The sequence below is a fragment of the Trichomycterus rosablanca genome, chromosome 5 (assembly GCF_030014385.1).
Source record: "Trichomycterus rosablanca isolate fTriRos1 chromosome 5, fTriRos1.hap1, whole genome shotgun sequence".
Classification (NCBI taxonomy): Eukaryota; Metazoa; Chordata; class Actinopteri; order Siluriformes; family Trichomycteridae; genus Trichomycterus; species Trichomycterus rosablanca.
In genome coordinates this window covers 28,654,087-28,674,624 of record NC_085992.1, presented here as the reverse complement: position 1 = coordinate 28,674,624, position 20,538 = coordinate 28,654,087, and the positions used below count along the sequence as shown (strand labels likewise).

At 41.0% G+C, this 20,538-nt stretch overlaps 1 long non-coding RNA gene and 33 other non-coding genes across 34 annotated transcripts in view; 19 read left to right on the top strand and 15 right to left on the bottom strand.

The window, feature by feature from the left end:
• trnaw-cca (transfer RNA tryptophan (anticodon CCA)) overlaps nt 1-49 on the top strand; it is a 72-nt gene extending 23 nt beyond the window's left edge. The window contains exon 1 of the tRNA in view: nt 1-49. This exon is cut by the window's left edge and continues 23 nt beyond it. This is a non-coding gene — a tRNA (tRNA-Trp).
• Nucleotides 50-474: 425 nt separating this feature from the next.
• trnaw-cca (transfer RNA tryptophan (anticodon CCA)) lies at nt 475-546 on the top strand. The gene has a single exon. It is a non-coding gene; the product is annotated as a tRNA-Trp (tRNA).
• Nucleotides 547-771: 225 nt separating this feature from the next.
• trnak-uuu (transfer RNA lysine (anticodon UUU)) lies at nt 772-844 on the bottom strand. The gene has a single exon. It is a non-coding gene; the product is annotated as a tRNA-Lys (tRNA).
• A 147-nt stretch (nt 845-991) lies between these two features.
• trnaw-cca (transfer RNA tryptophan (anticodon CCA)) lies at nt 992-1,063 on the top strand. Its single transcript has one exon. It is a non-coding gene; the product is annotated as a tRNA-Trp (tRNA).
• Nucleotides 1,064-1,288: 225 nt separating this feature from the next.
• trnak-uuu (transfer RNA lysine (anticodon UUU)) lies at nt 1,289-1,361 on the bottom strand. Its single transcript has one exon. It is a non-coding gene; the product is annotated as a tRNA-Lys (tRNA).
• A 305-nt stretch (nt 1,362-1,666) lies between these two features.
• On the top strand, nt 1,667-1,738 carry trnaw-cca (transfer RNA tryptophan (anticodon CCA)). The gene has a single exon. It is a non-coding gene; the product is annotated as a tRNA-Trp (tRNA).
• Nucleotides 1,739-2,385: 647 nt separating this feature from the next.
• trnaw-cca (transfer RNA tryptophan (anticodon CCA)) lies at nt 2,386-2,457 on the top strand. The gene has a single exon. It is a non-coding gene; the product is annotated as a tRNA-Trp (tRNA).
• A 224-nt stretch (nt 2,458-2,681) lies between these two features.
• On the bottom strand, nt 2,682-2,754 carry trnak-uuu (transfer RNA lysine (anticodon UUU)). The gene has a single exon. It is a non-coding gene; the product is annotated as a tRNA-Lys (tRNA).
• Nucleotides 2,755-3,183: 429 nt separating this feature from the next.
• Nucleotides 3,184-3,256, bottom strand: trnak-uuu (transfer RNA lysine (anticodon UUU)). The gene has a single exon. It is a non-coding gene; the product is annotated as a tRNA-Lys (tRNA).
• A 305-nt stretch (nt 3,257-3,561) lies between these two features.
• Nucleotides 3,562-3,633, top strand: trnaw-cca (transfer RNA tryptophan (anticodon CCA)). The gene has a single exon. It is a non-coding gene; the product is annotated as a tRNA-Trp (tRNA).
• A 425-nt stretch (nt 3,634-4,058) lies between these two features.
• On the top strand, nt 4,059-4,130 carry trnaw-cca (transfer RNA tryptophan (anticodon CCA)). The gene has a single exon. It is a non-coding gene; the product is annotated as a tRNA-Trp (tRNA).
• Nucleotides 4,131-4,355: 225 nt separating this feature from the next.
• On the bottom strand, nt 4,356-4,428 carry trnak-uuu (transfer RNA lysine (anticodon UUU)). Its single transcript has one exon. It is a non-coding gene; the product is annotated as a tRNA-Lys (tRNA).
• A 147-nt stretch (nt 4,429-4,575) lies between these two features.
• Nucleotides 4,576-4,647, top strand: trnaw-cca (transfer RNA tryptophan (anticodon CCA)). The gene has a single exon. It is a non-coding gene; the product is annotated as a tRNA-Trp (tRNA).
• Nucleotides 4,648-4,872: 225 nt separating this feature from the next.
• Nucleotides 4,873-4,945, bottom strand: trnak-uuu (transfer RNA lysine (anticodon UUU)). Its single transcript has one exon. It is a non-coding gene; the product is annotated as a tRNA-Lys (tRNA).
• A 305-nt stretch (nt 4,946-5,250) lies between these two features.
• trnaw-cca (transfer RNA tryptophan (anticodon CCA)) lies at nt 5,251-5,322 on the top strand. The gene has a single exon. It is a non-coding gene; the product is annotated as a tRNA-Trp (tRNA).
• A 425-nt stretch (nt 5,323-5,747) lies between these two features.
• On the top strand, nt 5,748-5,819 carry trnaw-cca (transfer RNA tryptophan (anticodon CCA)). Its single transcript has one exon. It is a non-coding gene; the product is annotated as a tRNA-Trp (tRNA).
• Nucleotides 5,820-6,044: 225 nt separating this feature from the next.
• Nucleotides 6,045-6,117, bottom strand: trnak-uuu (transfer RNA lysine (anticodon UUU)). Its single transcript has one exon. It is a non-coding gene; the product is annotated as a tRNA-Lys (tRNA).
• A 429-nt stretch (nt 6,118-6,546) lies between these two features.
• Nucleotides 6,547-6,619, bottom strand: trnak-uuu (transfer RNA lysine (anticodon UUU)). The gene has a single exon. It is a non-coding gene; the product is annotated as a tRNA-Lys (tRNA).
• A 305-nt stretch (nt 6,620-6,924) lies between these two features.
• On the top strand, nt 6,925-6,996 carry trnaw-cca (transfer RNA tryptophan (anticodon CCA)). Its single transcript has one exon. It is a non-coding gene; the product is annotated as a tRNA-Trp (tRNA).
• A 425-nt stretch (nt 6,997-7,421) lies between these two features.
• Nucleotides 7,422-7,493, top strand: trnaw-cca (transfer RNA tryptophan (anticodon CCA)). The gene has a single exon. It is a non-coding gene; the product is annotated as a tRNA-Trp (tRNA).
• A 225-nt stretch (nt 7,494-7,718) lies between these two features.
• On the bottom strand, nt 7,719-7,791 carry trnak-uuu (transfer RNA lysine (anticodon UUU)). Its single transcript has one exon. It is a non-coding gene; the product is annotated as a tRNA-Lys (tRNA).
• Nucleotides 7,792-8,220: 429 nt separating this feature from the next.
• Nucleotides 8,221-8,293, bottom strand: trnak-uuu (transfer RNA lysine (anticodon UUU)). Its single transcript has one exon. It is a non-coding gene; the product is annotated as a tRNA-Lys (tRNA).
• A 305-nt stretch (nt 8,294-8,598) lies between these two features.
• Nucleotides 8,599-8,670, top strand: trnaw-cca (transfer RNA tryptophan (anticodon CCA)). The gene has a single exon. It is a non-coding gene; the product is annotated as a tRNA-Trp (tRNA).
• Nucleotides 8,671-9,095: 425 nt separating this feature from the next.
• Nucleotides 9,096-9,167, top strand: trnaw-cca (transfer RNA tryptophan (anticodon CCA)). Its single transcript has one exon. It is a non-coding gene; the product is annotated as a tRNA-Trp (tRNA).
• A 221-nt stretch (nt 9,168-9,388) lies between these two features.
• On the bottom strand, nt 9,389-9,461 carry trnak-uuu (transfer RNA lysine (anticodon UUU)). The gene has a single exon. It is a non-coding gene; the product is annotated as a tRNA-Lys (tRNA).
• Nucleotides 9,462-9,890: 429 nt separating this feature from the next.
• On the bottom strand, nt 9,891-9,963 carry trnak-uuu (transfer RNA lysine (anticodon UUU)). Its single transcript has one exon. It is a non-coding gene; the product is annotated as a tRNA-Lys (tRNA).
• A 305-nt stretch (nt 9,964-10,268) lies between these two features.
• Nucleotides 10,269-10,340, top strand: trnaw-cca (transfer RNA tryptophan (anticodon CCA)). Its single transcript has one exon. It is a non-coding gene; the product is annotated as a tRNA-Trp (tRNA).
• A 714-nt stretch (nt 10,341-11,054) lies between these two features.
• trnak-uuu (transfer RNA lysine (anticodon UUU)) lies at nt 11,055-11,127 on the bottom strand. The gene has a single exon. It is a non-coding gene; the product is annotated as a tRNA-Lys (tRNA).
• Nucleotides 11,128-11,272: 145 nt separating this feature from the next.
• trnaw-cca (transfer RNA tryptophan (anticodon CCA)) lies at nt 11,273-11,344 on the top strand. Its single transcript has one exon. It is a non-coding gene; the product is annotated as a tRNA-Trp (tRNA).
• A 425-nt stretch (nt 11,345-11,769) lies between these two features.
• On the top strand, nt 11,770-11,841 carry trnaw-cca (transfer RNA tryptophan (anticodon CCA)). Its single transcript has one exon. It is a non-coding gene; the product is annotated as a tRNA-Trp (tRNA).
• Nucleotides 11,842-12,301: 460 nt separating this feature from the next.
• Nucleotides 12,302-12,374, bottom strand: trnak-uuu (transfer RNA lysine (anticodon UUU)). The gene has a single exon. It is a non-coding gene; the product is annotated as a tRNA-Lys (tRNA).
• A 305-nt stretch (nt 12,375-12,679) lies between these two features.
• trnaw-cca (transfer RNA tryptophan (anticodon CCA)) lies at nt 12,680-12,751 on the top strand. Its single transcript has one exon. It is a non-coding gene; the product is annotated as a tRNA-Trp (tRNA).
• An 827-nt stretch (nt 12,752-13,578) lies between these two features.
• On the top strand, nt 13,579-13,650 carry trnaw-cca (transfer RNA tryptophan (anticodon CCA)). The gene has a single exon. It is a non-coding gene; the product is annotated as a tRNA-Trp (tRNA).
• A 4,074-nt stretch (nt 13,651-17,724) lies between these two features.
• On the bottom strand, nt 17,725-19,836 carry LOC134314433 (uncharacterized). Its single transcript, XR_010012383.1, has 2 exons — nt 19,482-19,836; nt 17,725-18,060 (listed from the first exon to the last, which is right to left on the bottom strand). It is a non-coding gene; the product is annotated as an uncharacterized LOC134314433 (long non-coding RNA).
• Between the last annotated feature and the right edge of the window lie 702 nt (nt 19,837-20,538).

The following is a 20,538-nucleotide window of genomic DNA, read 5'->3' as shown; positions in this document are numbered from 1 at the left end:
CGTCTGACTCCAGATCAGAAGGTTGCGTGTTCAAATCACGTCGGGGTCAATCTTTGACTTGTCACAATGTAAATGCTGCCCTCTTACGTGTTTAGTTTTTTATTGCTCTTCAGAAGTCTTGGTAGTTTACAAAAGCTTTGAAACTGCTTAATTAGGTTACATCCATTTAATGCAAACAGCTCTGGACCAAAGTGTTTCCTTTGCAAACCAAGTATCACAAAGGCCAATTGCCTCAAGTGACTACTAAATAGAATGACACCCAAACAGGGACTTGAAGCTTGGACCCTCAGATTAAAAGTCTGATGCTCTACCGACTGAGCTATCCGGGCTTCAACTGCTGCCAAATTTTGAATTTAAAGAAGCTCAGAGTTCTTTAATATTATTAGGTGTCTGCTATCACATGGCTCTTCGGAAGTCTGGGCAGTTTACCAAAGCTTTGAAACTGGCTTTGCCAAAGGTCATTGTGAATTAAAAGACCTTGTGGCGCAACGGTAGCGCGTCTGACTCCAGATCAGAAGGTTGCGTGTTCAAATCACGTCAGGGTCAACCTTTGACTTGTCACAATGTAAATGCATTGTGTAAATGCAAAACTCTTACGTGTTTTGTTTTTTATTGCTCTTCAGAAGTCTTGGTAGTTTACAAAAGCTTTAAAACTGCTTAATTAGGTTACATCCATTTAATGCAAACAGCTCTGGACCAAAGTGTTTCCTTTGCAAACCAAGTATCACAAAGGCCAATTGCCTCAAGTGACTACTAAATAGAATGGGAGAACGCCCGAACAGGGACTTGAACCCTGGACCCTCAGATTAAAAGTCTGATGCTCTACCGACTGAGCTATCCGGGCTTCAACTGCTGCCACATTTAAAGAATTTAAAGAAGCTCAGAGTTCCTTTTTATTATTAGGCCGTTGCTATGTCATCGCTCTTCGGAAGTCTGGGCAGTTTACCAAAGCTTTGAAACTGGCTTTGCCAAAGGTCATTGTGAATTAAAAGACCTTGTGGCGCAACGGTAGCGTGTCTGACTCCAGATCAGAAGGTTGCGTGTTCAAATCACGTCAGGGTCAACCTTTGACTTGTCACAATGTAAATGCATTGTGTAAATGCAAAACTCTTACGTGTTTTGTTTTTTATTGCTCTTCAGAAGTCTTGGTAGTTTACAAAAGCTTTAAAACTGCTTAATTAGGTTACATCCATTTAATGCAAACAGCTCTGGACCAAAGTGTTTCCTTTGCAAACCAAGTATCACAAAGGCCAATTGCCTCAAGTGACTACTAAATAGAATGGAAGAACGCCCGAACAGGGACTTGAACCCTGGACCCTCAGATTAAAAGTCTGATGCTCTACCGACTGAGCTATTCGGGCTTCAACTGCTGCCACATTTCGAATTTAGAGAAGCTCAGAGTTCCTTATTATTATAAGGCCGTTGCTATCTCATGGCTCTTCGGAAGTCTGGGCAGTTTACCAAAGCTTTAAAACTGGGCTGGCAAATGAATTAATCCGCAGCCTGATGTTAAGATTGGAGACTGACTCTACAAAGGTTTAAGACGACAAGTTCAATTAAGTTACTTGTGTAGCTACGCAAACAGCACTGTACCAAGGGGGTTTCTTTGCAAAGCAACTCTCAGGACTTTGAAACTGGCTTTGCCAATGGTCATTGTACCTTAAGAGACCTCGTGGCGCAACGGTAGCGCGTCTGACTCCAGATCAGAAGGTTGCGTGTTCAAATCACGTCAGGGTCAACCTTTGACTTGTCACAATGTAAATGCATTGTGTAAATGCAAAACTCTTACGTGTTTTGTTTTTTATTGCTCTTCAGAAGCTAAACCTAAAGTGACTCCGAAGCTTTGAAACTGGCTTTGCCAATGGTCATTGTGAATTAAAAAAATTTGTGGCGCAATGGTAGCGCGTCTGACTCCAGATCAGAAGGTTGCGTGTTCAAATCATGTCGGTGTCAACCTTTGACTTGTCACAATGTAAATGCTGCCCTCTTATGTGTTTTGTTTTTTATTGCTCTTCAGAAGTCTTGGTAGTTTACAAAAGCTTTAAAACTGCTTAATTAGGTTACATCCATTTAATGCAAACAGCTCTGGACCAAAGTGTTTCCTTTGCAAACCAAGTATCACAAAGGCCAATTGCCTCAAGTGACTACTAAATAGAATGGGAGAACGCCCGAACAGGGACTTGAACCCTGGACCCTCAGATTAAAAGTCTGATGCTCTACCGACTGAGCTACCCGTGCTTCAACTGCTGCCACATTTAAAGAATTTAAAGAAGCTCAGAGTTCCTTTTTATTATTAGGCCGTTGCTATGTCATCGCTCTTCGGAAGTCTGGGCAGTTTACCAAAGCTTTGAAACTGGCTTTGCCAAAGGTCATTGTGAATTAAAAGACCTTGTGGCGCAACGGTAGCGTGTCTGACTCCAGATCAGAAGGTTGCGTGTTCAAATCACGTCAGGGTCAACCTTTGACTTGTCACAATGTAAATGCATTGTGTAAATGCAAAACTCTTACGTGTTTTGTTTTTTATTGCTCTTCAGAAGTCTTGGTAGTTTACAAAAGCTTTAAAACTGCTTAATTAGGTTACATCCATTTAATGCAAACAGCTCTGGACCAAAGTGTTTCCTTTGCAAACCAAGTATCACAAAGGCCAATTGCCTCAAGTGACTACTAATAGAATGGGAGAACGCCCGAACAGGGACTTGAACCCTGGACCCTCAGATTAAAAGTCTGATGCTCTACCGACTGAGCTATCCGGGCTTCAACTGCTGCCACATTTTGAATTTAAAGAAGCTCAGAGTTCTTTATTATTATTAGGTGTCTGCTATCACATGGCTCTTCAGAAGTCTAGGTAGTTTTCCGAAGCTTTGAAACTGGCTTTGCCAATGGTCATTGTGAATTAAAAAAATTTGTGGCGCAATGGTAGCGCGTCTGACTCCAGATCAGAAGGTTGCGTGTTCAAATCATGTCGGTGTCAACCTTTGACTTGTCACAATGTAAATGCTGCCCTCTTATGTGTTTTGTTTTTTATTGCTCTTCAGAAGTCTTGGTAGTTTACAAAAGCTTTGAAACTGCTTAATTAGGTTACATCCATTTAATGCAAACAGCTCTGGACCAAAGTGTTTCCTTTGCAAACCAAGTATCACAAAGGCCAATTGCCTCAAGTGACTACTAAATAGAATGGAAGAACGCCCGAACAGGGACTTGAACCCTGGACCCTCAGATTAAAAGTCTGATGCTCTACCGACTGAGCTATTCGGGCTTCAACTGCTGCCACATTTTGAATTTAGAGAAGCTCAGAGTTCCTTATTATTATAAGGCCGTTGCTATCTCATGGCTCTTCGGAAGTCTGGGCAGTTTACCAAAGCTTTAAAACTGGGCTGGCAAATGAATTAATCCGCAGCCTGATGTTAAGATTGGAGACTGACTCTACAAAGGTTTAAGACGACAAGTTCAATTAAGTTACTTGTGTAGCTACGCAAACAGCACTGTACCAAGGGGTTTTCTTTGCAAAGCAACTCTCAGGACTTTGAAACTGGCTTTGCCAATGGTCATTGTACCTTAAGAGACCTCGTGGCGCAACGGTAGCGCGTCTGACTCCAGATCAGAAGGTTGCGTGTTCAAATCACGTCGGGGTCAATCTTTGACTTGTCACAATGTAAATGCTGCCCTCTTACGTGTTTAGTTTTTTATTGCTCTTCAGAAGTCTTGGTAGTTTACAAAAGCTTTGAAACTGCTTAATTAGGTTACATCCATTTAATGCAAACAGCTCTGGACCAAAGTGTTTCCTTTGCAAACCAAGTATCACAAAGGCCAATTGCCTCAAGTGACTACTAAATAGAATGACACCCAAACAGGGACTTGAAGCTTGGACCCTCAGATTAAAAGTCTGATGCTCTACCGACTGAGCTATCCGGGCTTCAACTGCTGCCAAATTTTGAATTTAAAGAAGCTCAGAGTTCTTTAATATTATTAGGTGTCTGCTATCACATGGCTCTTCGGAAGTCTGGGCAGTTTACCAAAGCTTTGAAACTGGCTTTGCCAAAGGTCATTGTGAATTAAAAGACCTTGTGGCGCAACGGTAGCGCGTCTGACTCCAGATCAGAAGGTTGCGTGTTCAAATCACGTCAGGGTCAACCTTTGACTTGTCACAATGTAAATGCATTGTGTAAATGCAAAACTCTTACGTGTTTTGTTTTTTATTGCTCTTCAGAAGTCTTGGTAGTTTACAAAAGCTTTAAAACTGCTTAATTAGGTTACATCCATTTAATGCAAACAGCTCTGGACCAAAGTGTTTCCTTTGCAAACCAAGTATCACAAAGGCCAATTGCCTCAAGTGACTACTAAATAGAATGGGAGAACGCCCGAACAGGGACTTGAACCCTGGACCCTCAGATTAAAAGTCTGATGCTCTACCGACTGAGCTATCCGGGCTTCAACTGCTGCCACATTTAAAGAATTTAAAGAAGCTCAGAGTTCCTTTTTATTATTAGGCCGTTGCTATGTCATCGCTCTTCGGAAGTGTGGGCAGTTTACCAAAGCTTTGAAACTGGCTTTGCCAAAGGTCATTGTGAATTAAAAGACCTTGTGGCGCAACGGTAGCGTGTCTGACTCCAGATCAGAAGGTTGCGTGTTCAAATCACGTCAGGGTCAACCTTTGACTTGTCACAATGTAAATGCATTGTGTAAATGCAAAACTCTTACGTGTTTTGTTTTTTATTGCTCTTCAGAAGTCTTGGTAGTTTACAAAAGCTTTAAAACTGCTTAATTAGGTTACATCCATTTAATGCAAACAGCTCTGGACCAAAGTGTTTCCTTTGCAAACCAAGTATCACAAAGGCCAATTGCCTCAAGTGACTACTAAATAGAATGGAAGAACGCCCGAACAGGGACTTGAACCCTGGACCCTCAGATTAAAAGTCTGATGCTCTACCGACTGAGCTATTCGGGCTTCAACTGCTGCCACATTTTGAATTTAGAGAAGCTCAGAGTTCCTTATTATTATAAGGCCGTTGCTATCTCATGGCTCTTCGGAAGTCTGGGCAGTTTACCAAAGCTTTAAAACTGGGCTGGCAAATGAATTAATCCGCAGCCTGATGTTAAGATTGGAGACTGACTCTACAAAGGTTTAAGACGACAAGTTCAATTAAGTTACTTGTGTAGCTACGCAAACAGCACTGTACCAAGGGGTTTTCTTTGCAAAGCAACTCTCAGGACTTTGAAACTGGCTTTGCCAATGGTCATTGTACCTTAAGAGACCTCGTGGCGCAACGGTAGCGCGTCTGACTCCAGATCAGAAGGTTGCGTGTTCAAATCACGTCGGGGTCAATCTTTGACTTGTCACAATGTAAATGCTGCCCTCTTACGTGTTTAGTTTTTTATTGCTCTTCAGAAGTCTTGGTAGTTTACAAAAGCTTTGAAACTGCTTAATTAGGTTACATCCATTTAATGCAAACAGCTCTGGACCAAAGTGTTTCCTTTGCAAACCAAGTATCACAAAGGCCAATTGCCTCAAGTGACTACTAAATAGAATGACACCCAAACAGGGACTTGAAGCTTGGACCCTCAGATTAAAAGTCTGATGCTCTACCGACTGAGCTATCCGGGCTTCAACTGCTGCCAAATTTTGAATTTAAAGAAGCTCAGAGTTCTTTAATATTATTAGGTGTCTGCTATCACATGGCTCTTCGGAAGTCTGGGCAGTTTACCAAAGCTTTGAAACTGGCTTTGCCAAAGGTCATTGTGAATTAAAAGACCTTGTGGCGCAACGGTAGCGCGTCTGACTCCAGATCAGAAGGTTGCGTGTTCAAATCACGTCAGGGTCAACCTTTGACTTGTCACAATGTAAATGCATTGTGTAAATGCAAAACTCTTACGTGTTTTGTTTTTTATTGCTCTTCAGAAGTCTTGGTAGTTTACAAAAGCTTTAAAACTGCTTAATTAGGTTACATCCATTTAATGCAAACAGCTCTGGACCAAAGTGTTTCCTTTGCAAACCAAGTATCACAAAGGCCAATTGCCTCAAGTGACTACTAAATAGAATGGGAGAACACCCGAACAGGGACTTGAACCCTGGACCCTCAGATTAAAAGTCTGATGCTCTACCGACTGAGCTATCCGGGCTTCAACTGCTGCCACATTTTGAATTTAGAGAAGCTCAGAGTTCTTTATTATTATTAGGTGTCTGCTATCACATGGCTCTTCAGAAGTCTAGGTAGTTTTCCGAAGCTTTGAAACTGGCTTTGCCAATGGTCATTGTGAATTAAAAAAATTTGTGGCACAATGGTAGCGCGTCTGACTCCAGATCAGAAGGTTGCGTGTTCAAATCATGTCGGTGTCAACCTTTGACTTGTCACAATGTAAATGCTGCCCTCTTATGTGTTTTGTTTTTTATTGCTCTTCAGAAGTCTTGGTAGTTTACAAAAGCTTTGAAACTGCTTAATTAGGTTACATCCATTTAATGCAAACAGCTCTGGACCAAAGTGTTTCCTTTGCAAACCAAGTATCACAAAGGCCAATTGCCTCAAGTGACTACTAAATAGAATGGAAGAACGCCCGAACAGGGACTTGAACCCTGGACCCTCAGATTAAAAGTCTGATGCTCTACCGACTGAGCTATTCGGGCTTCAACTGCTGCCACATTTTGAATTTAGAGAAGCTCAGAGTTCCTTATTATTATAAGGCCGTTGCTATCTCATGGCTCTTCGGAAGTCTGGGCAGTTTACCAAAGCTTTAAAACTGGGCTGGCAAATGAATTAATCCGCAGCCTGATGTTAAGATTGGAGACTGACTCTACAAAGGTTTAAGACGACAAGTTCAATTAAGTTACTTGTGTAGCTACGCAAACAGCACTGTACCAAGGGGTTTTCTTTGCAAAGCAACTCTCAGGACTTTGAAACTGGCTTTGCCAATGGTCATTGTACCTTAAGAGACCTCGTGGCGCAACTGTAGCGCGTCTGACTCCAGATCAGAAGGTTGCGTGTTCAAATCACGTCGGGGTCAATCTTTGACTTGTCACAATGTAAATGCTGCCATCTTACGTGTTTAGTTTTTTATTGCTCTTCAGAAGTCTTGGTAGTTTACAAAAGCTTTGAAACTGCTTAATTAGGTTACATCCATTTAATGTAAACAGCTCTGGACCAAAGTGTTTCCTTTGCAAACCAAGTATCACAAAGGCCAATTGCCTCAAGTGACTACTAAATAGAATGACACCCAAACAGGGACTTGAAGCTTGGACCCTCAGATTAAAAGTCTGATGCTCTACCGACTGAGCTATCCAGGCTTCAACTGCTGCCAAATTTTGAATTTAAAGAAGCTCAGAGTTCTTTAATATTATTAGGTGTCTGCTATCACATGGCTCTTCGGAAGTCTGGGCAGTTTACCAAAGCTTTGAAACTGGCTTTGCCAAAGGTCATTGTGAATTAAAAGACCTTGTGGCGCAACGGTAGCGCGTCTGACTCCAGATCAGAAGGTTGCGTGTTCAAATCACGTCAGGGTCAACCTTTGACTTGTCACAATGTAAATGCATTGTGTAAATGCGAAACTCTTACGTGTTTTGTTTTTTATTGCTCTTCAGAAGTCTTGGTAGTTTACAAAAGCTTTAAAACTGCTTAATTAGGTTACATCCATTTAATGCAAACAGCTCTGGACCAAAGTGTTTCCTTTGCAAACCAAGTATCACAAAGGCCAATTGCCTCAAGTGACTACTAAATAGAATGGGAGAACGCCCGAACAGGGACTTGAACCCTGGACCCTCAGATTAAAAGTCTGATGCTCTACCGACTGAGCTATCCGGGCTTCAACTGCTGCCACATTTTGAATTTAAAGAAGCTCAGAGTTCTTTATTATTATTAGGTGTCTGCTATCACATGGCTCTTCAGAAGTCTAGGTAGTTTTCCGAAGCTTTGAAACTGGCTTTGCCAATGGTCATTGTGAATTAAAAAAATTTGTGGCGCAATGGTAGCGCGTCTGACTCCAGATCAGAAGGTTGCGTGTTCAAATCATGTCGGTGTCAACCTTTGACTTGTCACAATGTAAATGCTGCCCTCTTATGTGTTTTGTTTTTTATTGCTCTTCAGAAGTCTTGGTAGTTTACAAAAGCTTTGAAACTGCTTAATTAGGTTACATCCATTTAATGCAAACAGCTCTGGACCAAAGTGTTTCCTTTGCAAACCAAGTATCACAAAGGCCAATTGCCTCAAGTGACTACTAAATAGAATGGAAGAACGCCCGAACAGGGACTTGAACCCTGGACCCTCAGATTAAAAGTCTGATGCTCTACCGACTGAGCTATTCGGGCTTCAACTGCTGCCACATTTTGAATTTAGAGAAGCTCAGAGTTCCTTATTATTATAAGGCCGTTGCTATCTCATGGCTCTTCGGAAGTCTGGGCAGTTTACCAAAGCTTTAAAACTGGGCTGGCAAATGAATTAATCCGCAGCCTGATGTTAAGATTGGAGACTGACTCTACAAAGGTTTAAGACGACAAGTTCAATTAAGTTACTTGTGTAGCTACGCAAACAGCACTGTACCAAAGGGTTTTCTTTGCAAAGCAACTCTCAGGACTTTGAAACTGGCTTTGCCAATGGTCATTGTACCTTAAGAGACCTCGTGGCGCAACGGTAGCGCGTCTGACTCCAGATCAGAAGGTTGCGTGTTCAAATCACGTCGGGGTCAATCTTTGACTTGTCACAATGTAAATGCTGCCCTCTTACGTGTTTAGTTTTTTATTGCTCTTCAGAAGTCTTGGTAGTTTACAAAAGCTTTGAAACTGCTTAATTAGGTTACATCCATTTAATGCAAACAGCTCTGGACCAAAGTGTTTCCTTTGCAAACCAAGTATCACAAAGGCCAATTGCCTCAAGTGACTACTAAATAGAATGACACCCAAACAGGGACTTGAAGCTTGGACCCTCAGATTAAAAGTCTGATGCTCTACCGACTGAGCTATCCAGGCTTCAACTGTTGCCAAATTTTGAATTTAAAGAAGCTCAGAGTTCTTTAATATTATTAGGTGTCTGCTATCACATGGCTCTTCGGAAGTCTGGGCAGTTTACCAAAGCTTTGAAACTGGCTTTGCCAAAGGTCATTGTGAATTAAAAGACCTTGTGGCGCAACGGTAGCGCGTCTGACTCCAGATCAGAAGGTTGCGTGTTCAAATCACGTCAGGGTCAACCTTTGACTTGTCACAATGTAAATGCATTGTGTAAATGCGAAACTCTTACGTGTTTTGTTTTTTATTGCTCTTCAGAAGTCTTGGTAGTTTACAAAAGCTTTAAAACTGCTTAATTAGGTTACATCCATTTAATGCAAACAGCTCTGGACCAAAGTGTTTCCTTTGCAAACCAAGTATCACAAAGGCCAATTGCCTCAAGTGCTAAATAGAATGGGAGAACGCCCGAACAGGGACTTGAACCCTGGACCCTCAGATTAAAAGTCTGATGCTCTACCGACTGAGCTATCCGGGCTTCAACTGCTGCCACATTTTGAATTTAAAGAAGCTCAGAGTTCTTTATTATTATTAGGTGTCTGCTATCACATGGCTCTTCAGAAGTCTAGGTAGTTTTCCGAAGCTTTGAAACTGGCTTTGCCAATGGTCATTGTGAATTAAAAAAATTTGTGGCGCAATGGTAGCGCGTCTGACTCCAGATCAGAAGGTTGCGTGTTCAAATCATGTCGGTGTCAACCTTTGACTTGTCACAATGTAAATGCTGCCCTCTTATGTGTTTTGTTTTTTATTGCTCTTCAGAAGTCTTGGTAGTTTACAAAAGCTTTGAAACTGCTTAATTAGGTTACATCCATTTAATGCAAACAGCTCTGGACCAAAGTGTTTCCTTTGCAAACCAAGTATCACAAAGGCCAATTGCCTCAAGTGACTACTAAATAGAATGGAAGAACGCCCGAACAGGGACTTGAACCCTGGACCCTCAGATTAAAAGTCTGATGCTCTACCGACTGAGCTATTCGGGCTTCAACTGCTGCCACATTTTGAATTTAGAGAAGCTCAGAGTTCCTTATTATTATAAGGCCGTTGCTATCTCATGGCTCTTCGGAAGTCTGGGCAGTTTACCAAAGCTTTAAAACTGGGCTGGCAAATGAATTAATCCGCAGCCTGATGTTAAGATTGGAGACTGACTCTACAAAGGTTTAAGACGACAAGTTCAATTAAGTTACTTGTGTAGCTACGCAAACAGCACTGTACCAAAGGGTTTTCTTTGCAAAGCAACTCTCAGGACTTTGAAACTGGCTTTGCCAATGGTCATTGTACCTTAAGAGACCTCGTGGCGCAACGGTAGCGCGTCTGACTCCAGATCAGAAGGTTGCGTGTTCAAATCACGTAGGGGTCAATCTTTGACTTGTCACAATGTAAATGCTGCCCTCTTACGTGTTTAGTTTTTTATTGCTCTTCAGAAGTCTTGGTAGTTTACAAAAGCTTTGAAACTGCTTAATTAGGTTACATCCATTTAATGCAAACAGCTCTGGACCAAAGTGTTTCCTTTGCAAACCAAGTATCACAAAGGCCAATTGCCTCAAGTGACTACTAAATAGAATGGAAGAACGCCCGAATAGGGACTTGAACCCTGGACCCTCAGATTAAAAGTCTGATGCTCTACCGACTGAGCTATCCGGGCTTCAACTGCGGCCACATTTTGAATTTAAAGAAGCTCAGAGTTCTTTATTATTATTAGGTGTCTGCTATCACATGGCTCTTCAGAAGTCTAGGTAGTTTTCCGAAGCTTTGAAACTGGCTTTGCCAATGGTCATTATGAATTAAAAAACCTTGTGGCGCACCGGTAGCGCGTCTGACTCCAGATCAGAAGGTTGCGTGTTCAAATCATGTCGGTGTCAACCTTTGACTTGTCACAATGTAAATGCTGCACTCTTATGTGTTTTGTTTTTTATTGCTCTTCAGAAGTCTTGGTAGTTTACAAAAGCTTTGAAACTGCTTAATTAGGTTACATCCATTTAATGCAAACAGCTCTGGACCAAAGTGTTTCCTTTGCAAACCAAGTATCACAAAGGCCAATTGCCTCAAGTGACTACTAAATAGAATGGAAAAACGCCCGAACAGGGACTTGAACCCTGGACCCTCAGATTAAAAGTCTGATGCTCTACCGACTGAGCTATCCGGGCTTCAACTGCTGCCAAATTTTGAATTTAAAGAAGCTCAGAGTTCTTTATTATTATTAGGTGTCTGCTATCACATGGCTCTTCAGAAGTCTAGGTAGTTTTCCGAAGCTTTGAAACTGGCTTTGCCAATGGTCATTGTACCTTAAGAGACCTTGTGGCGCAACGGTAGCGCGTCTGACTCCAGATCAGAAGGTTGCGTGTTCAAATCACGCCGGGGTCAATCTTTGACTTGTCACAATGTAAATGCTACCCTCTTACGTGTTTAGTTCTTTATTGCTCTTCAGAAGTCTTGGTAGTTTACAAAAGCTTTAAAACTGCTTAATTAGGTTACATCCATTTAATGTAAACAGCTCTGGACCAAAGTGTTTCCTTTGCAAACCAAGTATCACAAAGGCCAATTGCCTCAAGTGACTACTAAATAGAATGACACCCAAACAGGGACTTGAAGCTTGGACCCTCAGATTAAAAGTCTGATGCTCTACCGACTGAGCTTTCCGGGCTTCAACTGCTGCCAAATTTTGAATTTAAAGAAGCTCAGAGTTCTTTAATATTATTAGGTGTCTGCTATCACATGGCTCTTCGGAAGTCTGGGCAGTTTACCAAAGCTTTGAAACTGGCTTTGCCAAAGGTCATTGTGAATTAAAAGACCTTGTGGTGCAACGGTAGCGCGTCTGACTCCAGATCAGAAGGTTGCGTGTTCAAATCACGTCAGGGTCAACCTTTGACTTGTCACAATGTAAATGCATTGTGTAAATGCAAAACTCTTACGTGTTTTGTTTTTTATTGCTCTTCAGAAGTCAGAAGTTCTTTATTATTATTAGGTGTCTGCTATCACTTGGCTCTTCAGAAGTCTAGGTAGTTTTCCGAAGCTTTGTGAGCACTGTGAATTAAAAAACCTTGTGGCGCACCGGTAGCGCGTCTGACTCCCGATCAGAAGGTTGCGTGTTCAAATCATGTCGGTGTCAACCTTTGACTTGTCACAATGTAAATGCTGCCCTCTTATGTGTTTTGTTTTTTATTGCTCTTCAGAAGTCTTGGTAGTTTACAAAAGCTTTGAAACTGCTTAATTAGGTTACATCCATTTAATGCAAACAGCTCTGGACCAAAGTGTTTCCTTTGCAAACCAAGTATCACAAAGGCCAATTGCCTCAAGTGACTACTAAATAGAATGGAAGAACACCCGAACAGGGACTTGAACCCTGGACCCTCAGATTAAAAGTCTGATGCTCTACCGACTGAGCTATCCGGGCTTCAACTGCTGCCACATTTTGAATCTGGAGAAGCTCAGAGTTCCTTATTATTATAAGGCCGTTGCTATCTCATGGCTCTTCGGAAGTCTGGGCAGTTTACCAAAGCTTTAAAACTGGGCTGGCAAATGAATTAATCCGCAGCCTGATGTTAAGATTGGAGACTGACTCTACAAAGGTTTAAGACGACAAGTTCAATTAAGTTACTTGTGTAGCTACGCAAACAGCACTGTACCAAGGGGTTTTCTTTGCAAAGCAACTCTCAGGACTTTGAAACTGGCTTTGCCAATGGTCAGTGTACCTTAAGAGACCTCGTGGTGCAACGGTAGTGCGTCTGACTCCAGATCAGAAGGTTGCGTGTTCAAATCACGTCGGGGTCAATCTTTGACTTGTCACAATGTAAATGCTGCTCTCTTACGTGTTTAGTTTTTTATTGCTCTTCAGAAGTCTTGGTAGTTTACAAAAGCTTTGAAACTGCTTAATTAGGTTACATCCATCTAATGTAAAAAGCTCTGGACCAAAGTGTTTCCTTTGCAAACCAAGTATCACAAAGGCCAATTGCCTCAAGTGACTACTAAATAGAATGACACCCAAACAGGGACTTGAAGCTTGGACCCTCAGATTAAAAGTCTGATGCTCTACCGACTGAGCTATCCGGGCTTCAACTGCTGCCAAATTTTGAATTTAGAGAAGCTCAGAGTTCTTCATTATTATTAGGTGTCTGCTATCTCATGGCTCTTCGGAAGTCTGGGCAGTTTACCAAAGCTTTGACATTGGCTGGTAAATCAATTCATTCACTGCCAAGATGTTAAGATTGGAGACTGACTCTACAAACGTTTTAGACGACATTTTCAATTAAGTTACTTGTGTAGCTACGCAAACAGCACTGTGTCAAGGGGTTTTCTTTGCAAGGCAAGTCTCAGGATTTGTTTTTTATCCAACCACCTCAAGTGACTACTAAAGAGACAGAAAGCACGCCCGAACAGGGACTTGAACCCTGGACTCTCAGATTAAAAGTCTGACCGACTGAGCTATCCGGGCCTCAACTGCTGTACAATTACATTTCGATACATTTCGGTATAATTACATTTCGATAATCTCAGAGTTTTTAAATATGATGTGGTTCTTTTCTCATGGCTTTTCAGAAATCTTGGTAGTTTTCCAAAGCTTTGAAACTGGCTTTGCCAATTGTCATTGTGCACTAAAAGACCTTGTGGCGCAATGGTAGAGCGTCTGACTCCAGATCAGAAGGTTGCGTGTTCAAATCACGTCAGGGTCAACCTTTGACTTGTCAAAAATTAAATGCTTTCCTCTTATGTTCTTAGTCATTTATTGCTCTTCAGAAGTCTTGGTAGTTTACAAAAGCTTTAAAACTGCTTAATTAGGTTACATCCATTTAATGTAAACAGCTCTGTACCAAAGTGTTTCCTTTGCAAACCAAGTATCACAAAGGCCAATTGCCTCAAGTGACTACTATAGAGACGGAACTCACGCCCGAACAGGGACTTGAACCATGGACCCTCAGATTAAAAGTGTGATCCAAAGCTTTGAAATTGGGCTGGTAAATCAAATCATCCACTGCCTGATGTTAAGATTCGAAAATGAATCTACAAACGTTTTAGGGGACAAGTTAAATTAAGTTACATGTATAGCTACGCAAACAGCACTGTACCAAGGGCTTTCCACTGCTCTAAAATTATAAATAAGATAAGGTCAGAGTCATAAGTCGTAAGTAAAATATTTTGTGGCTCTTTTCTTGTAGCCACATAAGGCCAAATGCCTCAAGTGACTACTAAAGAGACAGAACTCACTATCAAGGCTGTACAGGCTTTAACAGCAATTGAAATGAATTTAGCAACATGCTTAGAAGCAAGTTTTTGTAATTTGTAATATATTTAAAAAGTTTTTCGCATTTACATTTGATAAATGAATAATTTTAATAGTTTTATTACATTCTGGGGTGACAAGATGGCACAGTGGGTAGCGCGGTTTCTTCACAGAAAGATGTGAGATTCTTCTTCACTAAATTCCAAAAACATGTTTGCAATTCACCATTATCACTCATTAAGTGTAGAGTGATTGGTTAAAATAAAATTATATCAATTCAAAATGAAAATCACAACCCAATAAAGTGTGCAAAAATGTTCAGAATCCACTATAATACCGGTGTTCACCATTTTCAGTTTATTTATTTACACTTAAAAAAACTGGGTTTCAAATGTCTACAAATTCAGTTCTTTTTCAACAAATTCAGTTGATACAATACAGTTACAGTTCAAATAAAAGTCATGTGATGGAGTAGTGGACCCTCTGTACTAGGGTTCTATGATGTCATGAGATGCCTCATCAGGTTGTCAGTGGTGACATTCCTGAACATTCTATGTGCACCAGTTGTCATATTCTGACTCATCGTTCAACATAAGACATTTTACCAAGCAGCTGTGTGTTTACCTGTGTCTACATCTTAAAAAATGAGCTGCAAACCAGTGAGGTAACTTCACCCTAATATTTTATTTAATATTATTAAAGATTTTTCTATTCTACTCTTTATATGACATTTTGACCTTTAAGTAAATCATGTTTATTTGATAAATTACATTATCTGACCTATTAATAATTACATTATCTGATCTATCTACATATTAATAAATGTAGCAACATGCTTAGAAGCAAGTTTGTCAAATTGTAACATATTAATAACAAGATTTATGCATTGATCCTTGATAAATAAATTATTTTAATAGTTTAATTACATTCTGGGGTGGCAGTATGACGCAGTGGGTAGCGCTGTCGCCTCACAGCAAAAATAGCCTGGGTTTAATGTCTGTGGGAGAGATGACAGAAGCCCTGTAATGGGTTGGTTTTCATCCATGGTGTGGTTATGTGGGAAACTGGCCTATACACTATATTGCCAAAAGTATTCGCTCGCCTGCCTTCACACGCATATGAACTTGAGTGACATCCCACTCTTAATCCATAGGGTTTAATATGATGTCGGCCCACCCTTTGCAGCTATAACAGCTTCAACTCTTCTGGGAAGGCTTTCCACAAGGTTTAGGAGTGTGTCTATGGGAATTTTTGACCATTCTTTCAGAAGCGCATTTGTGAGGTCAGACTCCACTCTAATTCATCCCAAAGGTGTTCTATTGTGTTGAGGTCAGGACAGTCAAGTTCTTCCACACCAAACTCGCTCATCCATGTCTTTATGGACCTTGCTTTGTGCACTGGTGCACAGTCATGTTGAAGAACATTCCCACAAAGTTGGGAGCATGAAATTGTCCAAAATCTCTTGGTATGCTGAAGCATTAAGAGTTCCTTTCACTAGAACTAAGGGGCCAAGCCCAACTCCTGGCAACCGCCAAACCCAGACTCGTCTTTCGAATTGCCAGCTGGAGAAGCGTGGTTTGTCACCCCAGAGAACACGTCTCCACTGCTCTAGAGTCCAGTGGCAGCGTGCTTTACACCACTGCATCGGACGCTTTGCATTGCGCTTGGTGATGTAAGGCTTGGATGCAGCTGCTCGGCCATGGAAACCCATTCCATGAAGCTCTCTACACACTGTTCTTCACACACATGAAGTTTGGAGGTCTGTAGGGATTGACTCTGCAGAAAGTTGGCGACCTCTGTGCATTATGCGCCTCAGCATCCGCTGACCCTGCTCTGTCATTTTACGTGGTCTACCACTTTGTGGCTGAGTTGCTGTCATTCCCAATCGCTTCCACTTTGTTATAATAGCACTGACAGTTGACTGTGGAACATTTAGTAGTGAGGAAATTTCACGACTGGACTTGTTGCACAGGTGGCATCCTATCCTGGTACCACGCTGGAATTCACTGCGCTCCTGAAAGCGACCCATTCTTTCACAAATGTTTGTAGAAGCAGTCTGCATGCCTAGGTGCTTGGTTTCATTAGGAGTGAATACTTTTGGCAATATAGTGTATTTGGCTTAATGATCAGTTATTAATTATAGGTAACACTTAGACCTTAACAGTATTTATACGCTACATGCCATTTTGCTGTGTTTCCCAAGATGCATTGTACTAAATTAATTGAGGTCTTGTTAACTTTTATCAGACATCAGAAGTTTTTGTAGTTTCTGATTTTGATCGTATGTGTTGTTACAAGTTTTAAATCAAACATAATTTTTATTTCCTCCTCTTCAGTTGGACCTTTATTACCCTGATCAGTATGTCACCATTCCAGCTCCCTTTGTCCAACCCCCCGGCTATAGGACAATGATGATCCTTCAGCATCAGATTTATCTCCCCTCCAACTCTGAGGGCTTCAACTACTTCCTTTTATGTGGACAGGTAATCACTACAGTCCTGTTTGACAAAAATTATAATGATTTAAATCAGATATTAAGTCAGTATTAAGTCAGTATTTGACAGTTGTATTATAGTTTGTATTATAACTTTATTTTTTTTTGTATTACAGTCCTGCTGTCCATTCATCCCTCAGTGGCAGCAGCAGAATCCAGTGACCTGCCCACCTGCTGGTTTTACCACTGGAAAAGTTGCTGATTATGGCACTGTGTACAGTAAGGAATATTAAATGGCGGAATTTGTCTCAGTTATCTGTTATTATAAACCTACAATAAGCGGCTACGTGCTTTTCTCATCCAAAATAGATTAAAAAGATTCAAACTGCAACTAACAATAATAATTTATCTTTTCTGTTCTTTCAGCTAAAGCATTTTATCCATCTCAAGTCCGGCCTTCAGTGTCCAGTCTGGCTGTGATGATAAACCCTGTCCTATCACTGCACTTCAAGTACATTAAAACATTTTAAAAACAGACTTTTCACCAGGGGAGGCTTTCTACATGCGCATGTCGGTAAGTTGTAGTGCGCCCTCTAGCGTCAGCACCTCGTTCTGAGGTGAGCTGGAAACTTGCACAGTCAACACGTCCCTGGTGCGTGTGTGGAAATGATCGCACTTGTTGTGCAGGGTTTGATATCATACAGGGGCGTCATTAGACCCAGTTCACTGGAGCGGAATTATGGCAGTAAAAAGTCAGTAATAAAGCCCTGAAGCTTTTTCATTTTATACTGGATTGCAGAGCAGAACTACAGTACTCGCCACGTGAATTCCCCACAGGCACTACATTTCCCATGATGCCCCAGAATTTTTGCAAATGTTTGAGCGGCTAACTACGGAGCCCCTTAGGGTCGGAGTTAGCGATGGGAATTTCGGCTCCTTTTAGAGAGCCGGTTCTTTTGGCTCGGCTCACTAAAAAGAGCCGGCTCTTTCGGCTCCCAAGTGGCTCCTTAGATTTTTTTGTTGCTTAAATTAATTTATTACCAAATTACATGTAAAATTAATTACCAATGTAAAAAAACATTGTATCAAATATTTATTATTTAAATTGCTTTAATTATATACTCAACATGGAACAGAGTGCTCCAACAATAAATGATAAAATACAAAAACAAAGACCCATCTCAATTAGACAAAAAGATCTGATTGTGTATATTATTTGTAAATTTGCATCTAGAGTGGGACGGCACGGTGGCTAAGTGGGTAGCACTGTCACCTCACGGCAAGAAGGTCCTGGGTTCGATCCCCAGATGAAGAGCCCGGGTCCTATCTGTGTGGAGTTTGCATGTTCTCCCGGTGTCTGCGTGGGTTTCCTCTAGGTGCTCCGGTTTCCTCCCACAGTCCAAAGACATGCAAGTGCGGTGAATGTTCCTGTCATGAATGTAACCAAAGTGTAAAACGTGACGTTAAAATCCTAATAAACAAAACAAAATAAACAAGCATCTAGAGTGAAACAACACAACATCAACGAAGCATCACTCGACAAAATAGAAATGCAAAACAAAAATCAAAATCAGCATCCAGGTGACCGTATTTGTAAGTATTTAGTGAAGATTAGCATTCAAAAAACCAAGGAGCTCATCTTTGATGAGTTGATCCTGTTTCTCTTTTCTGTTATGGAGGGACTGAGCACCTAAGCATTTCACTCACCTTTCACACCTGTGTTAATGTGACGTGACAATAAAGTGATTTGATTTGATTTGTGTAAAGCGCTGAGTTTTCTCTCTCTCTCCTGTTCGTGTGCACGATGTCTCTGTGTGTGTGTGTAACCCCTCCCCTGCTGCTCAGTGTAAACACACAAACGCCACCACGTATCTTGAAAATTCGAAAAACGAAAAAAAAAACCCCGAATCGGCTCCCAATCAGGAGCCGGATCCCGTCGGTCACTTTAAAGAGCCGGCTCTTAGAGCCGAATCGTTCGCGACCGACCCATCACTAGTCGGAGTAACATCTGTAAATAAATAAAAGAAAGTTAGCCACACAGCAGCAGGCACGGTTATAATAAATCATAGCTACATGTTTTGACTATTTATATGACATAGACAATGTTATGAAATTAGGAATTACACAATCCGCTCACATTGTAGTTTCCCCACATGTGTGTAAAAGCATTTTGACAAACTGCGTGGTATAATCCATGTATTCACCACCATGATTCTACAGTGTGGTGGTGAACACTGAATACATTTGGACTGATTCTGTCTTTACTTGTTCAAGAAAGTGCACATAAACACAATTCATAAAATGTATAATATTCATTGTTTCATTTATTTTCCCCTTTAGTGTTAAATGACTTGATGTATAAGTTTTTTAGCATCTTATAACAGTCAGTGTATAACAGCTTTATAAAAAATTGTTTATTTAAAAACTGCAGTGTTTTATTACGAGTTCTTGAATCGATTCTGCAGTGAGTCAGATTCGGCTCTTCGCGCATGCGCATTTTCAAGCTTTACGGTACAGATAAGACATATCTAACTCACTCTCCTGATCATCTGAGGCTATTTTATGTAATGTTAGAGTTGTACTTCTATCATTCGTTGGTTTTTGTTGCCGATGTCGAACTTTTACGGCCTTTTTGTTTTTTGTTTTTATTTTCCGCGAACTGCTCGATAGCCAATAGCAGGAGAGGCTATTTACATATAGAGCAAAGCATACTGGGAAATCTAAGATATTTTTATTTATCACAAATAGTGAACAATAGTACTTTATTATTACAGAAATATTACCCAGAATATTACACTCCAGAACAGTGAACATATTTGTGGTTAGAAATACACACATTACCTCCTTACCGTAATCTACAAGCTGCGCCACATTCCGCTCCATATAAACCGAGTCCTGCTACTCTTACTGTCGGATGTGAGGGCGATCTGGCTGCGACATCTGTCACCCCATTGATCGCTAGGGTTGATTCGGCTGATCTGGCTGGCTAGGCGGGTGTCCCCTTCCTCCCTCACCACTCCATGTGCGTCCCTCCCGAAGCTCCGCGCTCGGTGGAAGAGGACAACATCTCGGCGGACAAGCATCGCTGGTCTAGAAGTAGCTGCGCTCCCCTGCTAGAACCTCCAAACAAGCTCAAGGCCCATTTGTAGGACGTAGGGAAGTCAAAAGCTCCAAGACTTCAGACACATCCAAATAAGGCGCTGCACGTGGCAGTTTGCCTTCCTTTTCACCTATTCTGAAAAAGGAGTATATAAGATATGCAGATATATAATATAATATTATGCAACTATTTCTACAATTTCTACCTCTGCAAATCTGTAGAGTCAGACTTCTTGTGCCAGTGCATTGACTTTGCTTATTAGAGCTGCAATAAGAAGAAACCCCTATACAAACTGTCCTCCCTCAGACACTGCCAGCTGTGTTAGTTGAGTGATTTGCCAGGTTGGTAGAAGAGCTTAGACTTGAACTCAAGAGCCAAAACTCTCTGTGTTGGAGGGCTAAGATGATAAACTGTTTTATCCCTGACCAGGATAAAAAGAATGAAAATGAAATGAATTCAAAGGATAAGAAATATTGGATGCTAGTGTAAAAAAATACAACATGTTAAACGTGTTAAAAGTTAATTGATTTAAAAAGAAACAATGCAATGACAACAATACCAGAAAAAAAAAATACACAAGTTAAGCCTCTTACTTTTTAACACTGCATTTCAGACTTTACTCTAAGCGGAGGTCTCTGCTGCAGTTTGGGGGGAATAAACATAAGTTTTTAAAACCTTACTGGATGAATGTAACAGTTACATAACATAACAGTTTTTCATAACATAGTTTCTGCAGATACCCAAGCAGGTACCTCTTGCGATGGGCTATAATTAAAGCCTATTAGATATATTTTAATAAATAACAT